The sequence below is a fragment of the Mustela erminea genome, chromosome 3, assembly GCF_009829155.1.
Source record: "Mustela erminea isolate mMusErm1 chromosome 3, mMusErm1.Pri, whole genome shotgun sequence".
NCBI classification, from domain to species: domain Eukaryota; kingdom Metazoa; phylum Chordata; class Mammalia; order Carnivora; family Mustelidae; genus Mustela; species Mustela erminea.
This window is the reverse complement of record NC_045616.1, coordinates 8,727,341-8,745,438: the sequence shown is the minus strand read 5'-3', so window position 1 is coordinate 8,745,438 and position 18,098 is coordinate 8,727,341. Positions and strand designations below refer to the sequence as shown.

General features: G+C 46.5%; 1 pseudogene; it reads left to right on the top strand.

Moving 5' to 3' along the window:
- Positions 1-5,829: 5,829 nt before the first annotated feature.
- LOC116585795 lies at positions 5,830-17,466 on the top strand (annotated as a pseudogene).
- The last annotated feature ends 632 nt before the right edge of the window (positions 17,467-18,098 follow it).

Sequence of the window (18,098 nt, the reverse complement as noted above, 5' to 3'; positions counted from 1 at the left end):
AACAGGGCAAAGTTGAATAATAAAATTCACCTTCTACATGAGGCCATTCCTCATAAGACAATGGAAAAGGGTTGCATTATCTAGTACACAGAACCAAACACAGATTTTAAATAAAAATGAAAAACAATATAAAAGAATAGGTTCCCCAAAAAAGATTTTAAAAACCTCAGAAAATACCTTAACGAAATGGAGATAACTAATTAACGTGATAAGGGAGTTCATAAAGATGCTCAGAGGTCAGATGAACAATCCCTTTGATTCAATGAACTGAAAAATTCGATTCAAGATAAGGTGAGAATTTCAATAAAGAGATAGAGAATATGAAGAAGTACCAAACAGAAATCATAAAGTTGAAGAATAGAATAACTGCACTGAAAGAATACAAAGCGTTTCAAGAGCAGTCTAGATGAAGCAGAAGAAAAGAGTAATGAGTTTGAAAACATGGCAGCGGAACTCATTCAATCAGAGAAGAAAGAGAAAAAAATAAAAAATAAGAAAGAGTTAAAATAGCTTAAAGGTTTTATGGGACAATATGAAGCAAGCCAACATTTACTTTATAGGATTCCCAAAAGGAAAAGAGAAAGACAAAATGGGCAGAAAACTTATTTGAAGAAATAATACCTTAAACTTCCCAATGTGAGGAAGGAAACTAACATCCAGATTCAGGAAGTTTAGAGTTCTAAATAATATTGAAATGGTCCATAGACAAAAGGACGAGACTGATACAAAGCGAAGGTCAAGCAGGGCTTTATTTCACGCCAGGCATCGAGAATCAAACTGACCGGCCAGGGCTGTCTCTTGCAAAGAGGCAACCCCTCCCCTTCTCACAGACTAACTTTTATAGAGTAAAGGTCATGTGGTTGAGCCTGGCCACACACAGGTGGCCAATTGAATTACAATTCACCCCATGATAGTCATTTAATTCAGCCTATGACCTTGGCTGGAATCGGCGCCTTTGTCTGGTGCCTGATAGGCGGGGCTCACACTCCTTGGCGGGTAATACATGCACTTTCCCTTGATTGGATGTTTCCACCTGGCCTGGCTCGTCCTTGGTGGGTAGGGAGGTAATACGTGCGCTTTTAGTGATTGGACATTTCCACCTGGCCGGACACGTCCTTGTATGTGGGCTCCATTATCAGGGGCTGGTCAGTCATATTTCACAATTTCTGTTTCTAAGCGCTTTTCTCTTGGGAGGAAGGGGCAGGTTCAATCTAAGTTCACTGCATAAACAACAAAATGGCTGGCTCTGGCTAAGTAGGCCCTTACAATATTAACCCAAAAAGGCTCTCAGAAAGACATTGTGCTTAAATTGTCATTAGTTAAAGGCCGAGAATCTTAAAAACAGCAAGAGAAAAATAATTTGTGCTAAGTGTTGGGCTGGCAGGAAGGGCAACTAAAGATGGCGAAAGTTCCCGCTACAAGACCTGAGCTCGGACAGGAGAACAAAGGTCCAAGATGGCAAAAGTTCCCGCCACAAGACCTGAGCTCAGACAGGAGAACAAAGGCCCAAGCAGGAATCTGAGACCCCCGCCCCGGGCTCCTGTGGACCAATGGGATCCCGATGAGCAGGCGGGATATCCAAATAAGGGAAACTTGCCAAAAGACCCCTGAGCTTTCTCCAAGACCCCTTAAAAGCCCCCTCCTCCCTGCCTTGGGCGCGACTTCCGCCACTCTGCTTTCCAGAGTCTCAGAACCTCACCGGAGGGTGCCCACCTCCTCCCGGCGCAACTTTCCTGGCTCGCCTTCTCCTGAACCCTGAAACTTCGCCGGAGAGTGTTTTTAATAAATCTTACCTTGCACCCACTTTGCCTGGTGTTGTGTTTATCTCTCCAGAAAAAACTTTACATTTGGTGCCGAAACCCGGGAAGGAGACTGAGCCCCCACACAGTGGGGAGGCTCTCTCCTTTCCCTGGCCGAACCGGACCTGCCTTTCCGGACGCCACTTCCGAAGCTGTGGTGAGTTTCCCCGATTCCGCGCCTCCTTCTGGAAAGCCCTGCCCTAATCGCGGCCGCGTCAGGGTGGACCCCGCCAGTCACCAGGTGACCTCCGTGACTCCGAGAGGCTGGGAGATGTCCTAACCTCTATGGCAGTCGACACAGGTTTTCCGCAACCCAGTGGTGGATGAGGGGACGCCTTCCTCCAGCCCTCGGGTTGCCCGGCAACGAATTGTGGGGACCTCCCAATCCAAATTCGACCCTAAAACATCCCGGGGGTGTTTTAGGCCTGCTGGCCAATCTTAAAACCCTGGAACTGGACCAGGACCTGCGAAAACGACGTTACTGTACTGTCGCTTGGCCACAATACCGATTAGACAATCAGTCCCAATGGCCTCCAGAAGGCACATTTAACTATCAGGTTTTCATGGACCTAAATAACCTTGGCAGACACCAAGGCAGATGGGCCAAGGTCCCTTATGTCCAGCTTTCTGGACTCTGCACTCTCGCCCCTTCCTCTGCTCTCACTGCTCCACCTCTCAGGTCCTCTTGGCCCGCTCCCCTCCCCCTACCCTGCCACCCACTGCTCCCAAAGACTCGGACCTCTCCTCCCCGTCTCCTCTCTCTGAACCCCCGGAGAGCTTCACCCACCCACTGACAGGGCCTCTGGTTCCTCCTCCTCCTCCTCCTTACCGCGATCCTTCACCCCAAGGTCCCTTAAATTCAGGATTTCTGAATCGGCGCCCTCGTCTACCCCTCCTTCTCCCCCTCCCCACTCCTATCCGAACTCCTAACAAATTTATCCGCAGTAAACGGGAAACTCCAATCAAAGTTTACTGAAGGTCAAATAGGCTCTTGTTATTTGTTAAAATCTGCTAGCAAAGAGATGATTAGAACTGATGGTTAATTGTGTGTCTCAGAGTTTTAATGGGTCATTCTTAAGGTAGCATTCAAAGTCTTTGGTAACCGTTAACCAAATGGGATAAGATACTAGAGCGCTGGTCGTTAGAACTAGGTTTACGCTTTTGAAATCTGTTGGTAAACACCTTTTGTGTTTAATTGAATTCTGTTGTAACAGCCTCAGGGCTACTGTTTGAGCTAGATCCTTTCGTAAAGAATTGAAGGGGGGGAGACTGATCACCTCCCATTAGCCAGGGATACCCAAAGGGGAGGGTGTCCAATCTGTTTGAATCTGAAGAGTGCTTGACTGCGTGAATGTGTCTGTATGGCTCCAGCCGCACTAGGGCTCGAAAGCCCCCCCCCCCGATTTAGTCTGCCCCCCAAGGGAGGTTGCTGGAGTTGAGGAAGTTGTTTGAGTTCATGCGCCCTTCTCTCTACAGGACCTTTCCCAAATTGAGAAACGTTTGGGCTCCTTTTTAGCCAGTTCTGATAAATATATTAAAGAATTCCAATATCTGGTCCAAGCCTATGACCTCACCTGGCATGATTTACATGTGGTCCATACCACCACGCTCACCATAGAGGAGAGGGAACGCATCCAGGCTGCTGCCCGGGAGCACGCGGATCAGGTCCAGCTCACTGATGCTGCCATGCCAGTTGGAGCCCGGGTGGTCCCAGCTGTAGAACCAGGTTGGGATTATCAGGATGGCCAAGATGGCCACTGGCGCCGCGACCGCATGGTCCAGTGTCTCATAGCCGGCATGCGGGCAGCCTCTAATAAGGCCGTTAATTACGACAAGATTAGGGAGATTGTCCAGGCCCCTATGACAACCCCACCATGTTTCTTAACCAGTTAACCGAACCTTTAACCCAGTACACTCGCTTGGACCCTGCCTCTTCTGCGGGGGCCACGGTACTGGCTACTCATTTTATCTCTCAATCGGCACAGGATATACAGAGAAAGTTAAAGAAGGCTGAGGAGGACCCTCAGACCCCCATTGCTGACTTGGTGAAAATGGCATTTAAGGTCTTTAATTCCCGTGAGGAGGCGGCTGAGCTTAAACGACAAGCCATATTCCAGCAAAAGGCTCAGTTGCAGACCCAAGCCTTGGTAGCAGCCCTGCGGCAGGCCGGCTCCGGGAGCCAGCAGAGAGGGGCAACCAATCGCACCCCCCCAGGGGGCCTGTTTCAAAGGCGGGGCCGAGGGACATTGGGCTCGCCAGTGCCCCAGTCCAAAGCCGCCAACTCGGCCTTGCCCTCAATGCCATTTGATGGGCCACTGGAAATCCGACTGCCCTAACCTCGGGGTATCTTCGGCGCCTCAACGCGGGAGACCCCCCCGAGACAGTTAAGTCCGGTCTTTCAACTGCTTGGATTGGAGGACGACTGATGAAGCCCAGACTCAGCCATCCCTCTCACCCAGGCCGAGCCCAGGGTTACGCTCCAGGTAGTGGGTAAGTCCATCTCTTTTTTGCTGGACACGGGGGCTACCTACTCTGTTCTGCCTTCCTACTCGGGACTTACTCGAACCTCACCAATTACTGTTATGGGGATCGATGGGACCTCCTCCAATCGTAGGGTGACCCTTCCCCTTACCTGTAGTCTGGATGGGTTTCCCTTCCCCCACTCGTTCCTATGATACCTTCCTGCCTGGTCCCTCTACTGGGTAGGGACATTCTCCAGAAACTAAGGGTAACTATCTGCCTCTCCCCTTCCTCCCCTCTATCCACCTCAACCCGTCTCATCCTACACCTCTCCACTCCCTCGACCCTCACTCCAGATGACCTACCTACTGTAGACCCTCAGGTGTGGGACACCTCGGAACCCATCATTGCCTCCCACATTACCCCAGTTAAAGTACAGCTTAAGGATAACTCTAAGTTTCCCTCAAGCTCAGTTCCCTATTTCCTTAGCCCACTGCCGGGGCCTGAAACTATCATAGAACGGCGTTAACGTCAGGGACTCCTGATCCCCATCATTTCCCCCTGTAACACCCCATCCTCCCAGTACGCAAGCCCTCAGGGGCTTATCGATGGTACAAGACCTTAGGCTGATCAACGAGGTCGTGGTCCCCCTCCACCCAGTCGTTCCTAACCCTACTGTCTCGCATTCCCCCAAACACCTCTCACTTTACTGTACTGGAGCTAAACGACGCCTTTTTCACCGTCCCTTTGCACCCTGATTCCTATTATCTTTTTGCCTTCACCTGGGAGGATCCTGACACGCATGCTTCTGGACAACTAACTTGGACTGATCTACCCCAGAGTTTCAGGGACAGCCCTCACATTTTCGGCCAGGCCTACAGACTTAACAGCAGTGCGTCCTTAAGGCCAGTATTCTACTACAATATGTGGATAACCTCCTCCTCTGTATCCCCTCCCTCTCGGTCTCCCAAGACGACACCTCCACCCTACTTAACTTTCTGGGGGCCAAGGGATATCAAGTCACCCCCTCTAAGGCCCTCAACATGACTTTAGGGCAGCCCATCACGGTCTACTCTCCCGCTGACTCACAGACCTTAGCCACCGATCCCTGGCCCATCTGACTTCTCGTCTCCAGCTATTCCATCTGCTATGCCTAGAGAACCCGCATCTCTCTCTCTACCTCCCCCCCACCGCTTAAACCCTGCAACTTTACTGCCTATACCCTTGCCAGATAAGGGGTGGATGTAGGGGAAATCTGGCACACACCTTGATTACTGACATCCACCCATCCCTCCATAGTGGCCCATGGGCTCTCCACTAATTTCTTCAGCCATTGTTCTATCATCCTTCCTTATCTAAGGTAATTGAAGTTGTCCACAGGGCTTGCAAAACCTGTTCCTCTGTGAATTCACAAGGAGGAATCCGCAGACCAGGGCCTAACCAACAGCTCCGAGGTCATCAGCTGGGTGAAGACTGGCAACTGGACTTCACTCCCATGCCTCGCCATAAAACCTTTCGCCACCTATTAACCTTGGTTGATACATTCACAGGCTGGATCGAGGCATACCCCATGGCCCGGGAAACAGCGGACGTAGTGGCTACAATACTCATCAAGCACATCATCCCGAGGTTTGGATTGCCCTGGACCCTCCAGTCAGACAACGGACCCGCCTTCATCTCCAGTGTAACCCAACAGGTAGCTGAGAGCCTCAACATAACCTGGAAACTTCACATCCCGTACCACCCACAGTCATCGGGTAAGGTAGAAAAGGCCAATGGGCTGCTCAAAGCCCAACTCACCAAACCTACCCTAGAAACACGTCTTTCTTGGCCTACACTTCTGCCTACAGCTCTCACCAGACTCCTGGCTACGCCCCGCGGGTCTTCAGGCTTAAGCCCATTTGAATTACTATACGGCCGGCCCTTTCTTATAAATCATAGCCCTCTGGCCATTTCCCCGCCACTTTTATCCTATCTACCTTACCTCACTCTACATCGTAGGGATACCCCTCCCTATTGACTGGCCACTCCCCAACTTCATGGCCACAAATAGTACGGTTCATATCGGCCCTATTGGGGGAAACATACCAATTATTAATGTGTCCTCCCCCCTGACCACCGCAGCTGCCATATCACTGACTCCTCCCTCCCGTATTGTACTCCCTCGGGAGTATTTCTCTCGTGCCCTCAGGGAACCTATCGCTGCCTGGCCACTAATGACTCCCTGGGCTGTATATTCATGCTACTCTCTCCCTCTACCACCATCTACTCTGAATCCCAGCTGCTGTCCATCCTATTCCCCCAACACCATGGAGGAAGGGCTGCCTTCCTCCCATTCATAACAGGGGCAGGAATAGCCACAGGGGTGGCAACTGGAACAGCGGGGATAGGAACCTCCATAGACTTTTATTACAAACTCTCCCAAGCCCTGAATGATGACACGGAACGGATTGCTGACTCCCTCACAGCCCTACAGACGCAAGTCACCAGCCTGGCTGCCTTAGCTCTACAGAACCGATGGGACTTAGACCTTCTGACCACCGAAAAAGGGGGGACCTGCCTATTCTTAAATGAAGAATGTTGTTACTTTGTTAACCAATCATATAGTTACCTCCAGGATCAAAGAACTCAGGGATCGGATCCAAGCACGGTGGCGAGACACGTCCTCCTGGGGCCTGGACCCCTACAACTGGGTAACCTGGCTGCTCCCTCTGGTGGCACCTGTATGCATAATCCTCCTTCTAATCTCAGTTGTTCCCTGTCTTTTCCGGTACTTGCAGGGTCACCTACAAGAACTTGCCTGAGTATCTGTCAATCAACTCCTCCTCCAGCCCTACCCTCGCCTGCCCACTTCCGACTACCCCTATGACGATGCCCCCTTTCAGCAGGAAGTAGCCAGAACCGAGTGGTGCCCCTGACACCATTATATTAGGCAAAAGGTCGGAATGTTGGGCTGGCAGGAAGGGCTACCAAGACCTGAGCTCGGACAGGAGAACAAAGGTCCAAGATGGCAAAAGTTCCCACCACAAGACCTGAGCTCAGACAGGAGAACAAAGGCCCAAACAGGAATCTGAGACCCCCGCCCCGGGCTCCTGTGGACCAATGGGATCCCGATGAGCAGGCGGGATATCCAAATAAGGGAAACTTGCCAAAAGACCCCTGAGCTTTTGCCCAAGACCGCTTAAAAGCACCCTCCTTCTTGCCTTGGGCGCGACTTCCGCCACTGTGCTTTCCAGAGTCGCAGAACCTCGACCGAGGGTGTCCACCTTCTCCCTGCGCAACTTTCCTGGCTCGCCTCCTGAACCGTGAAACTTCGCCGGAGAGTGTTTTTAATAAATTTTGCTGTAGTGAGTACGAACCTTTAATAAAGTGTAATAAATAAATGAATAAATAAATAAATAAATAAATAATATGTAGTAAGTGCAAGCCCCTACTAAATGAAAAACAGGAACAAAATACAAACTAACCACATAACAAATAAGCCTAGACCATATGCGTGTAGTGACAACAAACTAACCACATAGCAAATACCACATAGCAAATAAGCCTAGACCATATGCGTGTAGTGATAAGATTAGCGTGGAGTAACAAGTTGAAAATATTTTAACTTGTGCGAAATATTGTAAACCAAAACATGTTTGCAACGTGTGTATGCTTTTGGTGTTTAAGCATAAGAAAAACAAGTGATGTAATATGTTTATGAAGGAGACTTAGCACAGTATATAAAGAGGCATCAGGTTGGACTGAGGTGAAGCGAGTTCCCTGTCGGGAAAACATCATCACCAGTGCTACCGATGCTCCGACAGTTTCGTTGCCAACCACTCGCTGGTTCTCAGTCTCAACTTCTGCGGTGACCTCTCTGTCTAGATTGTGAGGCGACGTCTCCTTCTCCATGACAACGTCAGCGGGCCATGACAGGGCCACAATAGTGGTGTGGACTTCATCCCAATAAAGATCAAGTGAGTTACATCATATCCATCTCTCTATCTCTTCTTTACACATTGAGACCTCCTGGCGGGAGGCAGGGGTTTTGCTCACGACACTTGCCTTGCACCCACTTTGCCTGGTGTTATGTTTATCTCGCCAGAAAAAACTTTACAGTAAGGAAACCCCCAGAAGACTATAGGTTGACTTTTTAGCAGAAACTTGACATGCCTCCCCCCAAAGAGTAGCATAATATATTCAAAGTGCAAGGAAAAAAAGAAAAGTTTCCAACAAAAAATACTCTATCCAGAAATGTTGTCCTTCAGAATTGAAGGAGATATAAAAAGTATCTTCAGGCGAAAGTGGAAAAAAATTATCACCACTAGACTGGCCTTACAATAAATTATATACAGACTATTTAAGCTGAAAGAAGGATGATAATTTGTAAGAAAAAAAAATGGAAGTGTAAATGTCACTAGGAAAGGTTACTATATGGAAAAAAATAGTGAATCACTTGTAAGTCTAGTATAAAGTTTAAATGAAAAATGTAGCAAGGATAGCTAGAACTACATACTTTGTCGAGAAATATGCAAGGTAAAAATATGTAAAGAGTAACATAAAAAACAAAAAAATAAGGAGGAATAAACCAAATATAGAGATTCATAATGTATTCAAATTTACGTTGTTATTAACTTATGTAGTCTGTTATACAAGAAGTTGTTACAGGTAAGACTCATTGTAACATCAAAGCAAAATCCTAAAAGATAGAAAGGACTCTAAGTACACCACTAAATAAAAATATCAAACCACAAAGAGAGAGAAGAATAAAACAAGAGTTAGAAACTACAAAACATCCCAGAAAACAATTAACAAAAAGGCAGTAAGTACAGACTTATTAGTGATTATTTAAATGTAAATGGCGTAAATTGGACTTTAGAAAGACAAATAGTAGCTAAATGGGATTAAAAAAAAAGATGCTGTTTATAAGAGCTTTAGAGTGGAAGATACTCCATACAAATGAAAAGCAAATAAAAGCTGGGAAATGTTTATAGCAGACAAACAGATTTTGAAACAAGGACCATAAAAACAGATTTGCCTCTCTGCTAGTGCCTGAACTGTGGTCTGCCCTCCCCTTGGGCTCTCTTAGCAGCCTGTGGGGGGGGCGTGGTCTCGGACTTCCCCTCTCACTTCTTTCCCTGCTGAGCTACTTCCTCCTGGAGCTATGATTAAGTTCTAGAATATATGTTGGGTTCAGTAGGTTGAGATCCAAAGCTGATGACCAAGAAAGAATTCTTGAGACATCTTTGGTGCAAAATGGTGGTTTATTATTTTTATTTTTTTTAAAGATTTTATTTATTTATTTGACAGAGAGAGATCACAAGTAGGCAGAGAGGCAGGCAGAGAGAGAGAGAGAGAAGGAAGCAGGCTCCCCGCTGAGCAGAGAGCCTGATGCGGGACTCGATCCCAGGACCCCGAGATCATAACCTGAGCCGAAGGCAGCGGCTTAACCCACTGAGCCACCCAGGTCCCCAAAATGGTGGTTTATTAAAGCAGGGAGACAGGACCCGTGGGTAGGAAGAGCTGCTGCCCTGGGTTGTGAGAGGTAGCAGGTTATGTACTATGGGGGTGGGGGAAGTAAGGAAAACGGACGTTTCAATAGAACTTCCATATGCTAAAGAGGACGTGCAAGATACTGGATACCAGAGGCCTTGCCTTTACCAAGGTTGTTTTGCCCTCTAGCAAGGTATTAACATTAAGATGGGTGGGAGATTCCTGAAGAATGTCACATATGTCCCACCCAGGAGTGGCGGGTTGGGGGGTGGGGTTCAAGGTGTCAGCTTTTGCTTTGTTTTCAGCCAGGCTTCTGTCCCCTCATCACTAGGACTGTCATCTCTGTCCCCCTGATGAGGGAGCAGGAGGGTGGCTGAGGACAGAGCAGAAGCTGGCGCCTCGCACCCCCCTTTCCACCCGCTTCCCTCCGTAATATGTGTAGCATTCCGCAGGCACCCCTGACTGCCATAAAATGATAACTAGTTAACTTGCAGAAATCACAATCCTGCAGTACAGGATTCTCCCTTGCTCTACAGATGTCCTAGAGATCTACAAACAGGGAGGTTACCTTATCAATAGCACAAATTTCCAGAGGCAAATAACTCAGTTACAGAAGCCCTAATGTCTCCCTCCCCACCATAAACGGAACTGGAGGAGGCTGAGGTAGAAGGGAATGTAAATGATAGCAGGATCATAGCACCCCACCAAGAATCTCCCAACTATCTTAATGTTAATGGCTGGCCTAAAGATGACATTGATCAAGCCACAGGGCAAGGCCTCCTCCCTGCACCTTGTAGGCCCTTTTTAGCATATGAAAGCTCCATTGAAACCTCCCATCCCTTCACCACCACCCCCCAACAAGGTATATAACCTGCCATCCCTCACAACCTGGGGCAGCAGCTCTTTCTGACCCTGGATCCTGTCCCCGTGCTTTAATAAACCACCATTTTGCACCAAAGATGTCTCAAGAATTCTTTCTTGGTCATCAGCTCCGGACCTCAGCCCACCGAACCTCACCTAGGTTCTAGAACTTCATCACCCCAGCACAGTGGGAGCCGCTTGTTTGGGTGGCTGCCTGGTGTCCCTGGTCTTTCCCACCCATGGTTACTTTGGGGCCCTCCCAATGGTGGCCACAGCCCTGCCACCTAGACCCTGAAACCTGGCCCTCTGGGCACTGCCCGACACCCTTTACCTCTCTCCCTTCCTAGGGTGAGACGATTCCGGGATGATTGCACAGCCTCGTGCCCCTGAACCTCTGTCCAGCTGTAGTCTAGTTCCAGTGGGAGGCACCCCTTGAGCAGTGCAAAAGAAGCGGTGAAAGAAGAGGGTGTGGGCCAGTATGGCTGGACAATTGCCCAGCCACTTCTGTCAGTACCATGGGCACCGACTGGTCCTGGAGGGCGGGCAGAGCCCCTCAACCGGCCTAGCGCAGCACAGGAAGTCCCACACCAGCTGGCCTATTTAGCCCCTGGTCCAGTCCTGCAGTAGCAACCCAAATTGAGGAAGTGAGCCTTTTACCTGGGCAGCTGCTGCCGGCTGCGCCCAGCCAACCCTCGTTCAGAAGAGAGGTTTTCCATTCAAAAATGGGAAAATTGGAGAAAATTGTCATTCCCTATGTCCAGTTTGTTCATGGTATACACTTGTGTGAACAACCAAAGATAAGCAGACAGAAAAGCAAATATAACTTACCACTAACCAAAATCACTATTCAAAAAGAAATGAAAATAACTTTCTGCAGGATTCTGCTTTATCTGACAACTCCGGAAGCAGGAAAAAAAGAAAGTCTTTTAAAAATACTGAGAACATTAAAAATACACATTTGAAGAAATCAGCATTTCTCACTAAAGTGAACCAAAAGGAAAATTATGCTGGGCAAAATTTAGTGATCAGACTTCTCCTAGTGTTCTTCTAAAGGCTCCCAGTCACTGGATGGGAAACACTATTGGAAATTCCAACCAATATAGGGAGTTGATGGCCGTACATGATGAGGGAGCAGGAGGCTGGCTGAGGACAAAGCCAAAGCGAAAGCTTTGCACCCCCTCTCCACCCGCTCCCCACGGTAATGTGCGTGACATTCCTCAGGCACCCCTGACTGCCATAAGTGAGAAACAAATAGTTAACTTGCAGAGGTTACAATCCTGCAAGACAGGAATCTCCCAACTATCTTGATGTTAATGGCTTGCCAAAAGACAACATTGATCAAGCCTTGGGTATCCCAGCACCTTGTAGACCCTCTTTAGCATATGAAAGCTCCTTTGAAACCTCCCTTTCCCTCACCTTCCCCCAACCACGGGGTACATAACCTGCCATCCTCACAACCCAGGGCAACAGCTCTTCCTGCCCATGGGTCCTGTCCCCTTGCTTTAATAAACCACCATTTTGCACCAAAGATGTCTCAAGAATTCTTTCTTGATCATTGGCTCCGGACCTCAGCCCACCGAACCTCACTTAGGTTCTAGAACTTCATCCGTACACTTAAAAATTCTCCTAAAGGGGTGCCTTGGTGGCTCAGTTAAAGCCTCTGCCTTAGGCTCAGGTCATGATCTCAGGGTCCTGGGCTCTAGCCCTGCATAGGGATCTCTGATCAGCAGGGGAACTGCTTCCTCTCTGCCTGCCTCTCTGCCTACTTGTGATCTCTGTTTTTCAAATAAATAAATAAAATCTTTAAAAAATGCTCCTAAAAGTTCACACTTAGATCTCAGATCACAGTATGTCTTCTAAAACAGTTTTTTTCAAAATCTCTGGACTCTTGAAAATTGGTACGGAAATGGAAATTTGCCTTAACATACAAGTGCAAAAGATGAGTTTAAAAAATTGTAAACAAGTTGTATTATATTTTATATTTTTAAATACTGTATACCATGTATTATGGGTATACTGTTCATACTTGAGATATATATTATAGTTTTGTTATGAAAGTATGTATTTTGTTCTACCAATTGGTAAGTGTTTTGTATATATACAATGAAGAAATTTTTGTTATGCCTGCGTTTTCGCGTCCGAGAGACCACCAAGGAGCCAAGCACCAATGCAATCACACTAGGGTTTATTTGACAAGCTTAAGCTTGGGCCCAAGTATACCCAACAGAGTGGAGTAGAGACTTGGACCCCAAGGTGACATGCTTAAGCTTGGGTCCAAGTGATGAGGAAGCAGGAGGCTGGCTGAGGGCAAAGCAAAAGCTGGCACCTTGCACCCCCCTCTCCATCTGCTCCCCCTCAGTAGTATGTGTAGCATTCCTCAGGCACCCGTGACTGCCATAAACAAGAAACAAATAGTTAACTTGCAGGGATCACAATCCTGCAAGACAGGAGTCTCCCTTGGCTTATAAATGTCCTAAATCTCACTAACAAAGATGATTGATAGGGATCTCTGATCAGCAGGGGAACTGCTTCCCCCCACTCCCTGCCTGCCTCTCTGCCTACTTGTGATATGGATTATGACATCCCACCAAAAAGTCTCCCCACTATCTTAATGTTAATGGCTGGCCTAAAGACTACATTGACCAAGCCACAAGGGCAAGGCCTCTGGTATCCCAGCACCTTGTAGGCCCTCTTTAGCATATGAAAACTCCATTGAAACCTCCCTTTTCCTCACCTTCCCCAACCACAGGGTACATAACCTGCCATCCTCACAACCCAGGGCAGTAGCTCTTCCTGCCCATGGGTCCTGTCCCCGTGCTTCTATAAACCACCATTTTGCACCAAAGGTGTCTCAAGAATTCTTTCTTGGTCATCGGCTCCGGACCTCAGCCCACCGAACCTCACCTAGGTTCTAGAACTTTATCACAAGTATACCCGATGCAGTGGAGTAGGGACTTGGACCCCGAACCAGATTACAATTAGAGTTTTTAAGGGCAGAGTAGAAGTGGGCTCCGCGGTGGGTGAGGACAAAGGGGATTATGGATGATGTAAGTCTCCAAGGATTTCTGGAAGCAAGGTCTCCAGGACCTTGAGGGGCTAGCTATTTTGGGGAGAAAGGTTATTTATTACCAATAATAAAAATCTTCTCGATACCCTTTAAATGTATATCAGTGGGCCTTATACTTGGGAATGATTCTTGACACTATCTTGGAGGTTTAGAGATAAAATTTCCTGAAATAAATGTTAAAGTAGACTTACAGGATCCTGGTTGGACCTGTTGGAGTAGGGGGGGTCAGTCAGGCTAGGATTGTCCTCAGCAAAACCTCAAGGTGAGGCCAGTTAAGTCCCCAGGGGAGATCCACTCTGTCTGTTTCAAGGGCTTGTCAGTAGGTAAGGAATTTTAATGATTTTCTTCTGCCTCTGTTTCCCACATCAGCTAAACTTGAGGTGGGATGGCCTTAATCTTCTTGGCCTCCACATTTTAAGTGTGCCAAGGTACATGGAAGATTGATTTATTTGCACAAGGTACTGAGTTTTGGGGTTTTGTTTTTGTTTGTTTGTTTGTTCGTTTTTTAAGAAATAGCTATCTAATTGATGTGGGAAACAGAGGCAGAAAAAAAGTTATTAAATTTCCTTACTATCTAGAGCCCACTGAGAAGTCCTTGAAACAGACAGAGTGACATTCCTTTAGGGACTCACCTGCCTCTACCTTAATACTTTACTAAGGGCAAAAGGCAATCCTAGCCTGACAGCCCTTCACCCCCAACCAGGATCCTGTAAGTCTACTTTAACATAGAAAAATTCCTTGGGAAACTTCCTTTATCTCTAACCCTCCAAGATACATGCTGGCAATCATCCCCAAGCATATGGCCCACTGATATATATCTGAAGGGTCTCATGACTGAAGTTTTATTAGACAGTAATAAATTGCATTTTCTGAACAACAGCTAGCCCCTCAAGGTTCTGGAAACCTTGCTTCCAAAATTCCTGAGACATCTATGCTATTCCTAACCCCCTCCTAACTTGCAAGTATAGTGCTCGCTTTGGCAGCACATATACCAACTTGCAAGTATATAATGGATCACTTCTCACAAACCTGGGATGGCAGCAGCAGAAGCAGCAGCAGCAGCAGCAGCAGCAGCAGCAGCTCTCTCTGTCCATAGGTCTTGTCCCCGTGCTTTAATAAACCACCATTTTGTACCAAAGATGTCTCAAGAATTCTTTCCTGGTCCTGGGCTCTAGATCTAACCTCACAGAATTTCACCTATATTCTAAAACTTTACCATAATCTCAAGATGAAAATCTAAATGTGAAAAGTTTACTAATACACTACTGAATTTTAAATCTGTGGCACAATCATCATAAACATGGGGTTTGTCTGTGGTTCTCTAAGTTGATTTCTGCCTTCTAGTCGGTAATTACTGGAAAACTAGTCCCATTTTTACCAAACTTAATTTCTGGTTTTTGGTTTATCCATTCAAATCTAAAATAACTTGGTTGTAACCAAATTTTTAAATAATAATATAATAATTTGCCCCCTTTAAAAAAAAAAAAAGATAGAGAAGGGTATTGTATAATGTTAAACAGGTCAATCCAACAAGAAGATACAACAAATGTGTGTGTGTGTGTGTATATATATATATATGTATATATATATATATATATATATATATGCACCAAACATAGAAAATCTTAAATATAGAAAGCAAATCTTTACAGACCTTAAAAAAAGAAATAGATAGCAATATAGTAATAGTAGTAGACTTCAATATCATAATTACCTTAATGAATAGATGTTCAAGAGAGAAAATCAATAAAGAAACATGGCAGGGAAGGAGCTTGGAAAGATGGCAGATGATCTCACCTGGTCTTATGTTCACAATAAACTATCATCCACATCCAAATCAATAAGCCAGAGAGTGACTCAAAGACTGGCCGGAAAAAAAAAAAATAAAAAAACACCCTTCTCTAAATAAATGAAGCTACCTATGAAAGGCAAGAAAGGTCAGAAAGGTAGAGGAAGCTGCATGCATGCAGAGGGCAAAGAAAACATCCCTTGCACCAGACAGCCCACACAACTAAGACTGATCCCCATAATATTTGGCTTTATAAACCAGAGGGATGGAATTCCATTAGTTCATAAAACCAGTGGGACTTGGAACCTGGAGCATTAAAAATAACTTGACTTAGCTCTGGGCCACCCAGGAGGGTCAGTGATAGCTGGGTCACTGCCCTTAAAGAGATAGTAGTGTTATACCCCAATAATGGGTCTGTGATTCAAGGAGTGAGACTGATACAAAGTGAAGGTCAAGCAAAGCTTTATTTCACACCAAGCATCAAGAATCTAACCGAATGTTTGGGGACGCACCTCTTACAAGAGAGGACGACGCTTCCCTGTTTCAGACTAGTTTTTAAGGGCAAAAGCTATGCGGTCGGGCCTGGCCACGCACAGGTGGCCAATGAGATTGAAACACACACAGGAAACTCCACAGAGATGCTAAGTGACCAATTGAGTTACAATTTACCCTAGTAGACATTTGAACAAGCCTATTACACTTTGATTAGGATTGGCGCCAAAAAGGCTCCCAAAGTGCGGGGACCCCTACTCCTTGGTAACTAGAGAGACAGTATGCAACCCCCCACTGATCGGATGTCTCCATCTGGCCTGACCCACCCTTGTATCTGGGTTTTGTTACCTGGAGCTGGTTTCCAGGACTTGTTTTTAAGTAAATCCCCTGGGGGAAGGGGAGCGGGGACAGTTTAACTTTAATGAAAGCCTCTTTCTTTTTTTTTTTTTTTTTAAAGATTTTATTTATTTATTTGACAGAGAGAAATCACAAGTAGATGGACAGGCAGGCAGAGAGAGAGAGAGGGAAGCAGGCTCTCTGCCGAGCAGAGAGCCCGATGCGGGACCCGATCCCAGGACCCTGAGATCATGACCTGAGCCGAAGGCAGCGGCTTAAACCACTGAGCCACCCAGGCGCCCCTGAAAGCCTCTTTCTAAATAGGTCCTTACATTCCCCCCTTTTCTTGGAGACTAGTCAAATCTTTGACTTAAAAGCCAGCTCTATACCCTCATTTTAATGGCTGCTAGACCGTTTTAATGACTCCAGTGTGATTTACCCAGAAACAGTATTTTTCTCCTAAGGTTATGCAGAACACTCCCCCTTTTTATTTTGCAATTGCTTATACCTCCCGCCTATATCTTAACAATAAGGGCAACAATGAATTTAATGAACTCATTGTTTTTTGAGTCTTAGTTTTAGTCCACAATCGGCGGGGTCCATCGCAGCGGCATCCACCTCTTGGGGGCATTCTTGTCCTTGGTTCATTTGACGTAACCCGCATGAATCCAGGCCCTGATGCCTTCTACTTTTATTGCCATGGGGGTGGTCAGTATGACAGTAAATGGTCTGTCTTCCAGCGAGGCTCCAGGTTTCCCACTTGGTGGCGATGTATCCAAACCAAGTCCCTGGGTTGGTAAGGATATGGCTCCACCTCTGTCTCCATCCCAGTGGGTGTGCAGTCCAGATTTCTGCATGGGCTCACTTTAAGACAGACTGTAATGCCTGCAGTGACTGGAGTACAGACTGGTCAGTCATTTTTGCTATAGCATCCTCTTGTAATTGAGGGCGGGGGGGTGTCTTCTGAACATTATTTTAAAGGGGGTCACCTTATTTAAGTAGGGTGTACATAGCGCCTTGAGGAGGGCAAAGGAAAGAAGATCTACCCACCCACCTCCAGTCTCCAGAATTAAATTTGTCAAAGTCTCTTTAAGAATCCGATTCATTCTTTCTACTTGCCCCAAGCTCTGGGGCCGGTAGGCACAATGTTTCGAATTAGTGCCTATGGCTTTGGCCAATACCTGTAAGACTGAACTCACAAAGGCAGGGTCATTGTCTGACCCGATTGCAAGAGGTGACCCAAACCTCTAGTAGCTTTTTGGTTACCATTCCGGCCATCTCATGTTCAGCAGAAAAAGCCTTTACCCAGCCTGAAAAGATATCGACAAAAACTAACATATACGTGTGCCCATATTTTCCCGGTTTCATCTCTATAAAATCTATTTCCCAATATATTCTTGATTCCTTACCTCCTTCTCTTTTCCCTCTTTCCATTCTAGTTCATTTCACATTTACTGCGTGATATTGAGCACATCTATCAACCACATCTTGAGCCATACTCCCTAATTTAGAAACCTGGATCTACTTGTCCATAAGCTCTTTAAGCTTGCGTGTCTCCAAATGAGTTCTCTAATGTATTTGGCTCACTAATTTTCTTGCTAATAAGAATTAACTTTCCTGTTCTAGTTTTATCCCAATCCCCTTTATAGTCTAATTTGCCGCTTCCAGTCAGCGATGGGAGAAGAATTAGGCACAAACAAGTCAGCTGCAAGAGATTGAGAGCAGGGTAAAACACTCAAAAAGGACTGCTGCCACAAGCAACTCCACAGTCTCACTTTTATTGGATAGAAACAATAGCCAACAGAAGGACTGATGAAGG